We start from the raw sequence: 12,447 nt of genomic DNA, 5'->3' as shown, positions 1-12,447 counted from the left end.
TTAACGTTTGTTTTGTATGGAGTTTTTGATTCCGAGGTCGTTTCACTCTAAGTGTAACCAGGCCTATAGCTGCATTAATTACTCGTCGTTAAAGATATGATTCATTAAAATCTATGGAGAGACGGCAATATAATATTACTTTGTATCCAGGAGTCTTTTTGTCGACTTTGATGACTTCCTGAATGAACTTTAGAATGAAAATTTGTTGTTTTTTAAGATATTTTAACCAAACTCACAGAATTTGAATTTTTTTATTGTCTTACACATTATGAACAAAGTTGGTTCAAATCCGTTAACTATGTCATATCGATCGGTCGATATGGTTTTTTGAGATATTTTAACTAAACTGACAGAATATGTATTTAAGATGGTCATTTGAACTTTTTAATTTGTTTCTATGTATATAGCAATATTAATTACCCATCACTAAGTATGTTTACCGTTAAAATCTATGGATAGATGGCTACATTATAAGCATATAAACAATAAAACCAGTTTTTCGCAAAGGTTGATTTTTGACTGATCGGTCCCATGATAGCTATATGTTATAGTGGTTGTATAAGACGATACGAGATATTTAATTTGTAAGTTTGGTACGGATAACTTAAAAATAAAAAAGTTTTTCGTATTAAAGTTTGCTTATCGACCGTTCGTATCGATCGTTCCTATGGCAGCTATATGATATAGTGGTCCGATTTCTACCAAATTTTGTTATGATGTAATGGGCAATTAAGGATACTTAATTTATAAGTTTGATTGAGATAACTCCAAAAACTAAAAAGTTTTTCATACTAAAACATGGTTTTTTTACCGATCGGCCCTATTGCAGCTAAATGATATAGAGGACCGATTTCGGTAAGGATGCATAAGAAACTTATATGCAAGTTTTATCAGTTTAGTTAAGATATCTTTAAAACCAAAAAAGTTTTTCATACTAAAACTTGATTTTGGACCGATCGGTCCTATGGCAGCTATATAATATAGTGGACAGATTCGAACCAAAATTGGTGAAGATATCAAGGACAACATAAAATACACAAATTGTGAGTTTGGTTAAGATATATTAGAAAATAAAAAAGTTTTTCATACTAAAGGTGGATTTTCAACCGATCGTTCCTATAGCAGATATATTGAATAGTGATCCGATTTGAAACAAATTTGGTAGGGATAGAGAGAGTTCTTTGTTTGAGCGAATTAGACGTGTTTTATTTTGCTCGTAAAGTTTTATCTGTTTCTGTGAATTATAACACACCGTTTTTAAATTTTTTGATCTATAATTGTGCATAAGTGAACAAGCTATCGACTTGCTGTGTAAGTTATAATCATTTGTGCATTGTGGTCCTAATATATAGCATTTTATTTTTGCTAAACTTAGTTTTGCAGTTTCCCTTAAATAATTACATTCTTGTGCGTGTGTTTGTTTGTGTATTTCGGCTTTTGCTTTACACCTCGCTCACACAAGTTTGTTGTTATTGTAAGCACAGCGATTGATTTTGTTTGTGTTTACATCTCCTTATCTCAGTTTCGGCTCTTCGCACATCTTAATACATTTGTTTGTGCGTGTGTTCGCTGTTGCATTTTCGTTTTTGTTTAGCAGCGTGCTCTCACAGGCAAATTGTTTTTGTGTTTTGCTCTCTTGTTTAGAGCTTCATTTGAGTGCCTCCCGCTCTATTTTATTTCTACCTATTCTGCCTATTGAGTATTTGTTTAACCCCTGTTGGAAATATGTCGTGCTGCAAGAAAAACTGCAATATCAAGTGTGCTGATGATTCTGAGCAACCGAGATTTATTTATTGTTGGTTGTGTGAGAATATCATGCATGCAAAGTGTGCTGGTCTTACAGGTCGAGAATGTGATAAGATCATTGCCGTTTCTAAAAAGGAATGTGGTGCAGTGAAATGGTCTTGTCCAGTATGCATCGACATACAAATTGATTTCTCAAGAATGTATAGTTCTGTGAAAAACCAATTCTCAAAACTTAATAAAATGGCTAAGCTTCTTTCCAGTGATTTTGACTCTAGTCTGGAGTTGCTTAGCCAATATAAATTTAGCTCACCACCTGATTCTCAATTTTTATCAGTTCCCCCTAATATACCGGTTACTCAGCCTCCCGTGACTCCATTGGCATCTCGTCAATATCAAGACGTTTCGCCAACTTTGTCTTTATCGGCCTCTCCGGGTATTAATAACCTATTCAATTCTCCTACACCTTCTACAGGTGATTATATCACTCAGTCAACTGAATCAGCCCAAGTCATCGTGTCTTCGGTGCGGGCTGGATCTGGTCGGAAGGTTAGACCTCCTCGTACTGCAGCGCCTAGCAATAGAACTGATAATGTAGTTGCCCCTTCATCTGAGGTCCCTATTTTAAATGTTGTTGCTCCTCGTAAGCAAGTATTTGTGTCTAGGCTATCCTCGGACACTACTTGTGAAAATGTGGATGCATACATTTCTAGCAAAGTCTCTGCTAAGGCTTCGATCACTAAATTTAATTTTGCTACGGCCCGTGAAATAGCATCTTTTAAAATAAGTGTCCCTCACGACTCATTAACTGTCATTTGTGATCCAAAATTTTGGGCAACACATATGATTATTCATGAGTTTAAGCCCAAAAGGCGTAGTGAATCCTTGCCTGTATCGCTTACAGCCGGCAGTTCCAACGTACGGGAGCCCGCTAGTACGGCTTCAAAAAACTAGACCTGCGGCCCGATTTTGCCTGTATTCATTATCAAAATGTTAGAGGCCTCCTTACTGAGCTTAAAAATTTATATTTGAGTAGTATGTCCTTTGATTCTGATATAATTGCTTTGTCAGAAACTTGGTTAAATCCTACAATATCTGACTCTGAAGTTATGTCAAATAATTATATTTTATATAGAAATGATCGACCGACTCGAAGTGTTGGCGTACTTATTGCCACTAAATCGGCACTTCAGTCAGAACGCATTACTTTTAATTTGACTACTGATATTGAAATTGTTGCTGTCAAAGTAACTTTTTCAACTCGATCAATTTTCATCACCTGCTCTTATATCCCTCCAAAAGCTTCTCCTGCAGTTTACTTGCAACATTTCACCTGTATTGAAGAAATTAACCTTCAAGACAAAACAAAGACTTATTTATCGTGCTGGGTGATTTTAATTTGCCTAAAATTTCTTGGTCATTTTTCAGTAGCACAAATTATCTTGTTCCTTAAATCAAGATAATTTTTTAAAAAACTTGCTTGATCTCTCAATGTTTCAAATGAATTCAATAAGAAATCACAATGATCGAATTCTTGATCTGGTTTTTATTAATGATTTCGCAAATACTGCCGTCTCTAGGGTATCCCCATTAAGTGTCCCTGAAGATTTACATCACCCTACTATAGAAATTTCTGTCTCAATCTCAAAACCTTTTAGTCCACCTCTATTATGTCAGCAATTACCTCGTCGTTGTTTTCGTAAGGGAAATTATTCATTGCTTAATGAAGTTATCCTTGCTACCGACTGGTGCTTTTTAGAGAAAGCTACTGACATTGATATTGCCCTTAGTTCTTTCTATGAGACCCTAAATGCACACACAGATGTGTGCATTCCAAATTATGTTCCACCGTCTGGTTCTATAAAGCCTCCTTGGTTTACACCTAGACTTTCTTGTTTAAAAAATATTAAATCTAAATATTTTAAAAAATATAAGAAGTCTGGTTCGAGTCTTGACTGGTCTAAGTACACAGTAGCCAAGTCGGACTTCGCCAATTTAAACTCGCTATGCTACGAGAATTATCTAATTCGTTTCAAAAGACAGTTTTCCTGTGACCCTAAACAATTTTACAAATTTGTTAATTTGAAGCGTAAATCCCCCAGTTTACCTTCCTCTTTTTTTATGGGATAGATAATGCCAGCAACGACTCTGCAGCCGCTGAACTATTTGCTAACTTTTTTCAATCCACCTATTCTCCAATCTCCCCTTCCAACTCATCTTATCCTTTTTCAATTTTTCAATCAAACACTATGTTTGCTCCCTCTATTTCTTTTAACACTATAATCTCTTCTATTAACTCTTTAAAATCTTCTTTCATTCCTGGGCCAGACAACATTCCTAGTTGTCTCCTTAAGGAATGTTGTTCTTCTTTAGCTGCTCCGTTGCATAAGCTTTTTAATCTATCCCTTGAATCTTCAATCTTTCCACATCTTTGGAAAGAATCTTATATCATTCCCCTCCACAAAAAAGGTGGTAAGTTTGATATTTCGAACTACAGAGGCATTGCAAAGCTATCAGCCATTCCTAAATTATTTGAAAAAAATCCTTGTTTCTTCTTTGCAGCATCTCTGTAAATCGATCATTTCCCCAACATTTGCACAACACGGCTTTATTAAGGGTCGGTCCACTACGACCAACTTGCTTGAATTAACCTCCTTGGTAAATGATGCATTTTCAGAGAAAAAGCAAACTGATGTCATATACACTGACTTCAGTAAAGCCTTTGACTCTGTGAACCATGACCTCTTACTTTACAAACTAAATTGCATAGGTTTCCCTCCCGCCTTTGTACGTTGGGTTTCCACCTACTTAAAAGGTAGGACCCAAAAAGTGCTTCTTAGGTCAACCATTTCGAGTTCGGTTCACGTTACTTCTGGTGTACCTCAAGGTAGTCACTTGGGGCCTTTATTTTTCACTCTGTTCATTAACGATATACCCACTATTCTGTCCCATTCATATATTTGTTAATTTAATGTATGCAGATGATGTAAAGCTTATATTTTCATACACTGATCCCCTTCTTCATAATCGTCTGCAAGACGATTTGAACACTATGCAACTATGGTGCTCGGCCAATAAATTGTATCTCAATTGTTCAAAGTGTATGTTCATGACATTTAGTCGTTCTAGGCCCTATTTAGGTACTTATACGATTGACAATACCACTTTGCAACGTATAAAAAATGTAAAGGATCTTGGAGTTTTATTTGATTGCAAATTATTCTTCAATTTGCACATCTCCACTATAGTTAATGACTCCAAAGGAGTACTTGGTTTTATCAAACGTTGGTCGAAAGAATTTAATGATCCTTTCACCACTAAACTCCTTTACGTTTCTTTAGTTCGTCCCATCCTGGAATACTGTTCATGCATATGGAGCCCTCAGTATCAAATAAACCAGAATCGAATTGAATCAGTTTAAAAGCAATTTTTGCTTTTCGCCTTACGTGGTTTTAACTGGGATCCCAACCTTCGTTTACCACCGTACTCCCATAGGCTTCGCCTTCTCAATCTTCCGTCTTTAATTAATCGTAGGAAAACTCTTGGTGTTGTTTTTCTTCACAAATTGATTATTGGCGAGATTGATTGTAGTTCCCTTCTGGCCCGCCTCACCTATTCGGTCCCCCGCAGGTCTACTAGGAATTACAAGCCTTTATTTTTATCTACATGCACAACTGATTACGCTTCACACGATTCGTTTCGTGTTTATGCACTACCTATAATAGCCTCTTTCACGTTTTCTCCTCAGAGCTCTCTCTCCCTCTCCCTTCCCTAAAATCCGCAATTTGCCAATACCTATCGTTAAATCCCTGACCTTACTAATACTAATAACTTGTTATGCTACTTTATACTAATCTAACATTCATACTATTGTTATTAACAATACTAATCTTAATTGATCTGATTGGGTTTTTCTGGGTTTTCCCCAATCCTAGCAACAAATGTTGGATCATTTATAATTTTTGCTTACGCCAGATCTAACTATAATTTTTTTTTTTCGTTATAGTTCATAATTTATTTTTAATTGTATTTGTATTTTTAATCTTTAACTTAATTTTTATACTTGGTAATTTTTTTTTGCCTACTGCTTTTATTCGTGCATAAATAAATAAATAAAATAATATATATAACACATTACCAGATATACAACCTGTGCGATTAATTAATACCCACAAAAAAAATCTCTACACGAGGTAAAAGTCTAGTGACGAAAGCAATATCAATTTTAAATAAAAATATAAATTAATGAAAAAAAAAAGAAAAGTGACATTGGCAATAAGTAGCAACAAATTTATTTAATACTAGCTTCGCTCACCAACCCACGGCTTGCTTCGCTCGCGGAATTGAAGCGTGAAAGAGAGAAGCACTTCTTTTATTTTTCTAAAATAAACTTCTTTAACGCAAAACTAAATTACTGTACTATTTGAATGATTCGGACACTTGTTAATTTGGACAACCTAATAATTCGGCCACTCAATTTTTATCTATAAAATATTCTGTGACCCGGGCACCACACAAATTTTTTTATTCTGAAATCCAATAACATTAACGTGTTTGTATGTAAGAAAATAATATAAGTGACAAAAATATGTGCAAATGAAGGCATTAAAACTGTAGCTTCTGCCATTTAAAAGCAAAGGGTCGTTATTTCTAACATTGGGTTTATTCGGCACGTTTTTTTATCAGTTTATTATAATTTTTTACTTCTGATAGATCAGTAATTACTCCCTGCTAATTGAAATGATATCTTCTTATACAAATCAGACTACTACGTTTTTCACCGTTCGTACGATGCAATTATTATCTGTTATCAGTTATTTGAAAAAAATTTGAAATTTTTTGTGTTTGGAAGTCTCATGCTGAATGCAATAAGTAGCAACAAATTTATTTGATACAAGCTTCGCTCACCAACCCCCGGCTTGCTTCGCTCGCCGAATTAAAGCATGAGAAAGAGGAGCACTTCTTTTATTTTTCTTATCTTAAATAAACTTCTTTAACGCAAAACTTAATTACTGTATTACTGTAATTCGGACTCTTGTTAATTTGGACAACCTAATAATTCGGCCACTCAATTTTTAGCTATAAAATATTCTGCAACCCGGGCACCACACATTTAAGCTGTAGTTTCTGCCTAGGCAACAGCCAAGAAATTACAAGAACCAAACGAACTTTTTTGAATACATTTGGGGCCCCAAACCCATAAACATTTTTTTTTATAATGAGATTTTTGTTTTAGAATTTTTTAAAAATCTAGCATTTTTTTATTACTTTTTTACAGAGGTGCGCCCACATTTGTCATCATTACTCGAGAATGCCGATTTTCCAAAGCTTTACTTTTTCTGAAAGCTAATGAATATATCTATAATTCTATAATACAAAGTTTAAGATTTAAGCCAGTAGTTCAAGAGATATCAATTCTTGAATTAAGAAAATGATAATATTTTTTCAGCTTTTTCTTAGCTTTTAACTTTAAAATTCGAGGAAAAGTCAAAAAAAATGTATTACATTTCATTTTCTATTTTTTAGCATAAGCCTAGTTTACACTCGGAGCGAACTGAAATCGTTACGTTTTCCCATTTTCCTCGCTGAAAATCAGCTGTTATGTTATGTACAGAATTTTGGTATTTTTGTTATCGATATACGTATTTATCTACCGTGCTCTTTTATTGAGCCCTGTTAAACCAAATCAGCTGTTCATAAACAAAACAAAATGACAAAAACTAATTTAACCAAATAAAATGCAGAAAAACGTTAAATTAATTATGATTGTTATTTGTATTCATGTAATTTCATATTTATGCATGCTTATTCAATATATTCAATTTTATTTAATTAATATTGTCATTGAGTAAAGATCTATTTTATTTTTTCTTATTTATTCATATCTGCGTTCTTCATTTTATCGGCATTTATAAGCTGCACCTTATCCACTTTTTTGTGCTCTTAATTGCCGCGCTCATTTTTTTCATTGTTGTCTGACGAAAATAGGTTTGAAACATATTTCCAATACGTAATTGCGAAGAGTGGCTTTAACAGTGCCATGTTATTGTTAACACAACGTTATGCCGGTACGTAGCGCTACGAAGCGAGAAGTGTGAACCAAATATCAAACTGTAAATCGTAAAAAAATTTTAACGTTTGTTTTGTATGGAGTTTTTGATTCCGAGGTCGTTTCACTCTAAGTGTAACCAGGCCTATAGCTGCATTAATTACTCGTCGTTAAAGATATGATTCATTAAAATCTATGGAGAGACGGCAATATAATATTACTTTGTATCCAGGAGTCTTTTTGTCGACTTTGATGACTTCCTGAATGAACTTTAGAATGAAAATTTGTTGTTTTTTAAGATATTTTAACCAAACTCACAGAATTTGAATTTTTTTATTGTCTTACACATTATGAACAAAGTTGGTTCAAATCCGTTAACTATGTCATATCGATCGGTCGATATGGTTTTTTGAGATATTTTAACTAAACTGACAGAATATGTATTTAAGATGGTCATTTGAACTTTTTAATTTGTTTCTATGTATATAGCAATATTAATTACCCATCGCTAAGTATGTTTACCGTTAAAATCTATGGATAGATGGCTACATTATAAGCATATAAACAATAAAACCAGTTTTTCGCAAAGGCTGATTTTTGACTGATCGGTCCCATGATAGCTATATGTTATAGTGGTCCGATTCCAACCAAATTTCGACAGGTTGTATAAGACGATACGAGATATTTAATTTGTAAAATTGGTACGGATAACTTAAAAATAAAAAAGTTTTTCGTATTAAAGTTTGCTTATCGACCGTTCGTATCGATCGTTCCTATGGCAGCTATATGATATAGTGGTTCGATTTCTACCAAATTTGGCTATGATGTAATAGGCAATTAAGGATACTTAATTTATAAGTTTGATTGAGACTAGTGACGAAAGCAATTTCTAGACCCAAAATTTCTGATATCCAATTTTGTGACGAACAAAATTCAGTTTAATCTAAAAATTTTAAATAAAAATATAAATTAATATAAAAAAACGAAAATTGGCATTCGGCACTGTGAGTAAAAAGGGTGATCTTCTTTGTACATAAAAATAACTTTTTGCGCAGTGCCGAATGCCAATTTTCGTTTTTTTATATTAATTTATATTTTTATTTAAAAAAAAAAAGTTTTTCATACTAAGACTTGGATTTCACCCGATCGGTCCTATGACAACTATATGATATAGTGGTTCCGATTAGAACCAACTTTGTTCAGGATATATAAGTCTTAAATAAATGCATATTCTATTAGTTTGGTTACGATATCTAGTAAAATAAAAAAGTTTTTCATACTAAGACTTAATATTGGACCGATCGGTCCTATGACAGCTATATGATATAGTGGTCCGATTTGAACCAACTTTGGTCAGGATATATAAAACCAAGTTAAATGCATATTGTATTAGTTTGGCTAAGATTTCTCATTAAACAAAAAAGTTTTTCATACTAAAACCTAATTTTTACCCGATCGGTCCTATGACAGCTATATGATATAGTGGTCCGATTTTAACCAACTTTGGTCAGAATATATAAAACCAAGTTAAATGCATATTGTATCATTTTGGTTGAGATATCTCATAAAACCAAAAAGTTTTTCGTACTAAAACGTGATTTTCGACCGATAGATAAATGTATTTATTCACTTAACAGGTAATATCTTCCGAATCCCTCAACCAAAATTTATGTTTCATATACCAAAAAACGCGATTGTACGTATTACAACATATTAAAATTTAACAAAAATCGTTAGAGCCGTTTTGTCAGAAATCGCCAAAATGTAAGCTAAAAAACTTGATTTCACCTGTAAAATGTTACCTGAGTATTTTAGAAAAAAAAAGGTACGCCTAAAAGCCCTCAAACACACCTTTCTAATGATATATAGAACATATCTGAAGCTTCTATGGTTTGGAAACTGTTGAGGTTTCAATTTTGGCGGGATTTAGCGTTTTCCCGCTAAACTAGCGGGAAATTGAAAAAGTCGTAGAACAAACATTTCTAGATTTTTGAAAAGGAATCAATCCCCATCATTACATTTAAGCTTCTTTAGCGCTTTGATGCAAACAGACAAACAGACAAACAAACTGACTTTTCATTTCATTTTGAGAAGTCCACTAAAATTTTCAAATTTAATTATCTTTTGAACCAGTTATCGGATTTGGGTGATTGAGGTATCAATCGACGCGTATTTTTAAGTAGAATTTTTAAAAAATAAAAAATTTTACCAAAAAGCCCCAACGGCCCCATAAGCTGCAATTATCAAAATGTTTCCCCTCCCACTTACACCCCCGTATCTCATGACCCAGGTTGGTTAGACAGTCGTAGCAAATTTTCCAACTTAGCTGTATATATAGTTAGTCGCCTTTCGCACCCTTCGTGCTGCTTTCGTCACTAACGCGAACTGCCGTCCGCAGTGATAACTCTAAAAACTAAAAAGTTTTTCATACTAAAACATGGTTTTTTACCGATCGGCCCTATTGCAGCTAAATGATATAGAGGACCGATTTCGGTAAGGATGCATAAGAAACTTATATGCAAGTTTTATCAGTTTAGTTAAGATATCTTTAAAACCAAAAAAGTTTTTCATACCAAAACTTGATTTTGGACCGATCGGTCCTATGGCAGCTATATAATATAGTGGACGGATTCGAACCAAAATTGGTGAAGATGTCAAGGACAACATAAAATACACAAATTGTGAGTTTGGTTAAGATATATTAGAAAATAAAAAAGTTTTTCATACTAAAGGTGGATTTTCAACCGATCGTTCCTATAGCAGATATATTGAATAGTGATCCGATTTGAAACAAATTTGGTAGGGATAGAGAGAGTTCTTTGTTTGAGCGAATTAGACGTGTTTTATTTTGCTCGTAAAGTTTTATCTGTTTCTGTGAATTATAACACACCGTTTTTAAATTTTTTTGATCTATAATTGTGCATAAGTGAACAAGCTATCGACTTGCTGTGTAAGTTATAATCATTTGTGCATTGTGGTCCTAATATATAGCATTTTATTTTTGCTAAACTTAGTTTTGCAGTTTCCCTTAAATAATTACATTCTTGTGCGTGTGTTTGTTTGTGTATTTCGGCTTTTGCTTTACACCTCGCTCACACAAGTTTGTTGTTATTGTAAGCACAGCGATTGATTTTGTTTGTGTTTACATCTCCTTATCTCAGTTTCGGCTCTTCGCACATCTTAATACATTTGTTTGTGCGTGTGTTCGCTGTTGCATTTTCGTTTTTGTTTAGCAGCGTGCTCTCACAGGCAAATTGTTTTTGTGTTTTGCTCTCTTGTTTAGAGCTTCATTTGAGTGCCTCCCGCTCTATTTTATTTCTACCTATTCTGCCTATTGAGTATTTGTTTAACCCCTGTTGGAAATATGTCGTGCTGCAAGAAAAACTGCAATATCAAGTGTGCTGATGATTCTGAGCAACCGAGATTTATTTATTGTTGGTTGTGTGAGAATATCATGCATGCAAAGTGTGCTGGTCTTACAGGTCGAGAATGTGATAAGATCATTGCCGTTTCTAAAAAGGAATGTGGTGCAGTGAAATGGTCTTGTCCAGTATGCATCGACATACAAATTGATTTCTCAAGAATGTATAGTTCTGTGAAAAACCAATTCTCAAAACTTAATAAAATGGCTAAGCTTCTTTCCAGTGATTTTGACTCTAGTCTGGAGTTGCTTAGCCAATATAAATTTAGCTCACCACCTGATTCTCAATTTTTATCAGTTCCCCCTAATATACCGGTTACTCAGCCTCCCGTGACTCCATTGGCATCTCGTCAATATCAAGACGCTTCGCCAACTTTGTCTTTATCGGCCTCTCCGGGTATTAATAACCTATTCAATTCTCCTACACCTTCTACAGGTGATTATATCACTCAGTCAACTGAATCAGCCCAAGTCATCGTGTCTTCGGTGCGGGCTGTATCTGGTCGGAAGGGTAGACCTCCTCGTAATGCAGCGCCTAGCAATAGAACTGATAACGTAGTTGCCCCTTCATCTGAGGTCCCTATTTTAAATGTTGTTGCTCCTCGTAAGCAAGTATTTGTGTCTAGGTTATCCTCGGACACTACTTGTGAAAATGTGGATGCATACATTTCTAGCAAAGTCTCTGCTAAGGTTTCGATCACTAAATTTAATTTTGCTACGGCCCGTGAAATAGCATCTTTTAAAATAAGTATCCCCCACGACTCATTTGCTGTCATTTGTGATCCAAAATTTTGGCCACCTCATATGATTGTTCATGAGTTTAAGCCCAAAAGGCGTAGTGAATCCTTGCCTGTATCGCTTACAGCCGGCAGTTCCAACGTACAGGAGCCCGCTAGTACGGCTTCAAAAAACTAGACCTGCGGCCCGATTTTGCCTGTATTCATTATCAAAATGTTAGAGGCCTCCTTACTAAGCTTAAAAATCTATATTTGAGTAGTATGTCCTTTGATTCTGATATAATTGCTTTGTCAGAAACTTGGTTAAATCCTACAATATCTGACTCTGAAGTTATGTCAAATAATTATATTTTATATAGAAATGATCGACCGACTCGAAGTGTTGGCGTACTTATTGCCACTAAATCGGCACTTCAGTCAGAACGCATTACTTTTAATTTGACTACTGATATTGAAATTGTTGCTGTCAAAGTAACTTTTTCAACTCGATCAATTTT

Source organism: Drosophila innubila, chromosome X, assembly GCF_004354385.1.
Source record: "Drosophila innubila isolate TH190305 chromosome X, UK_Dinn_1.0, whole genome shotgun sequence".
NCBI lineage: Eukaryota > Metazoa > Arthropoda > Insecta > Diptera > Drosophilidae > Drosophila > Drosophila innubila.
This window is presented reverse-complemented; position numbering follows the sequence as displayed.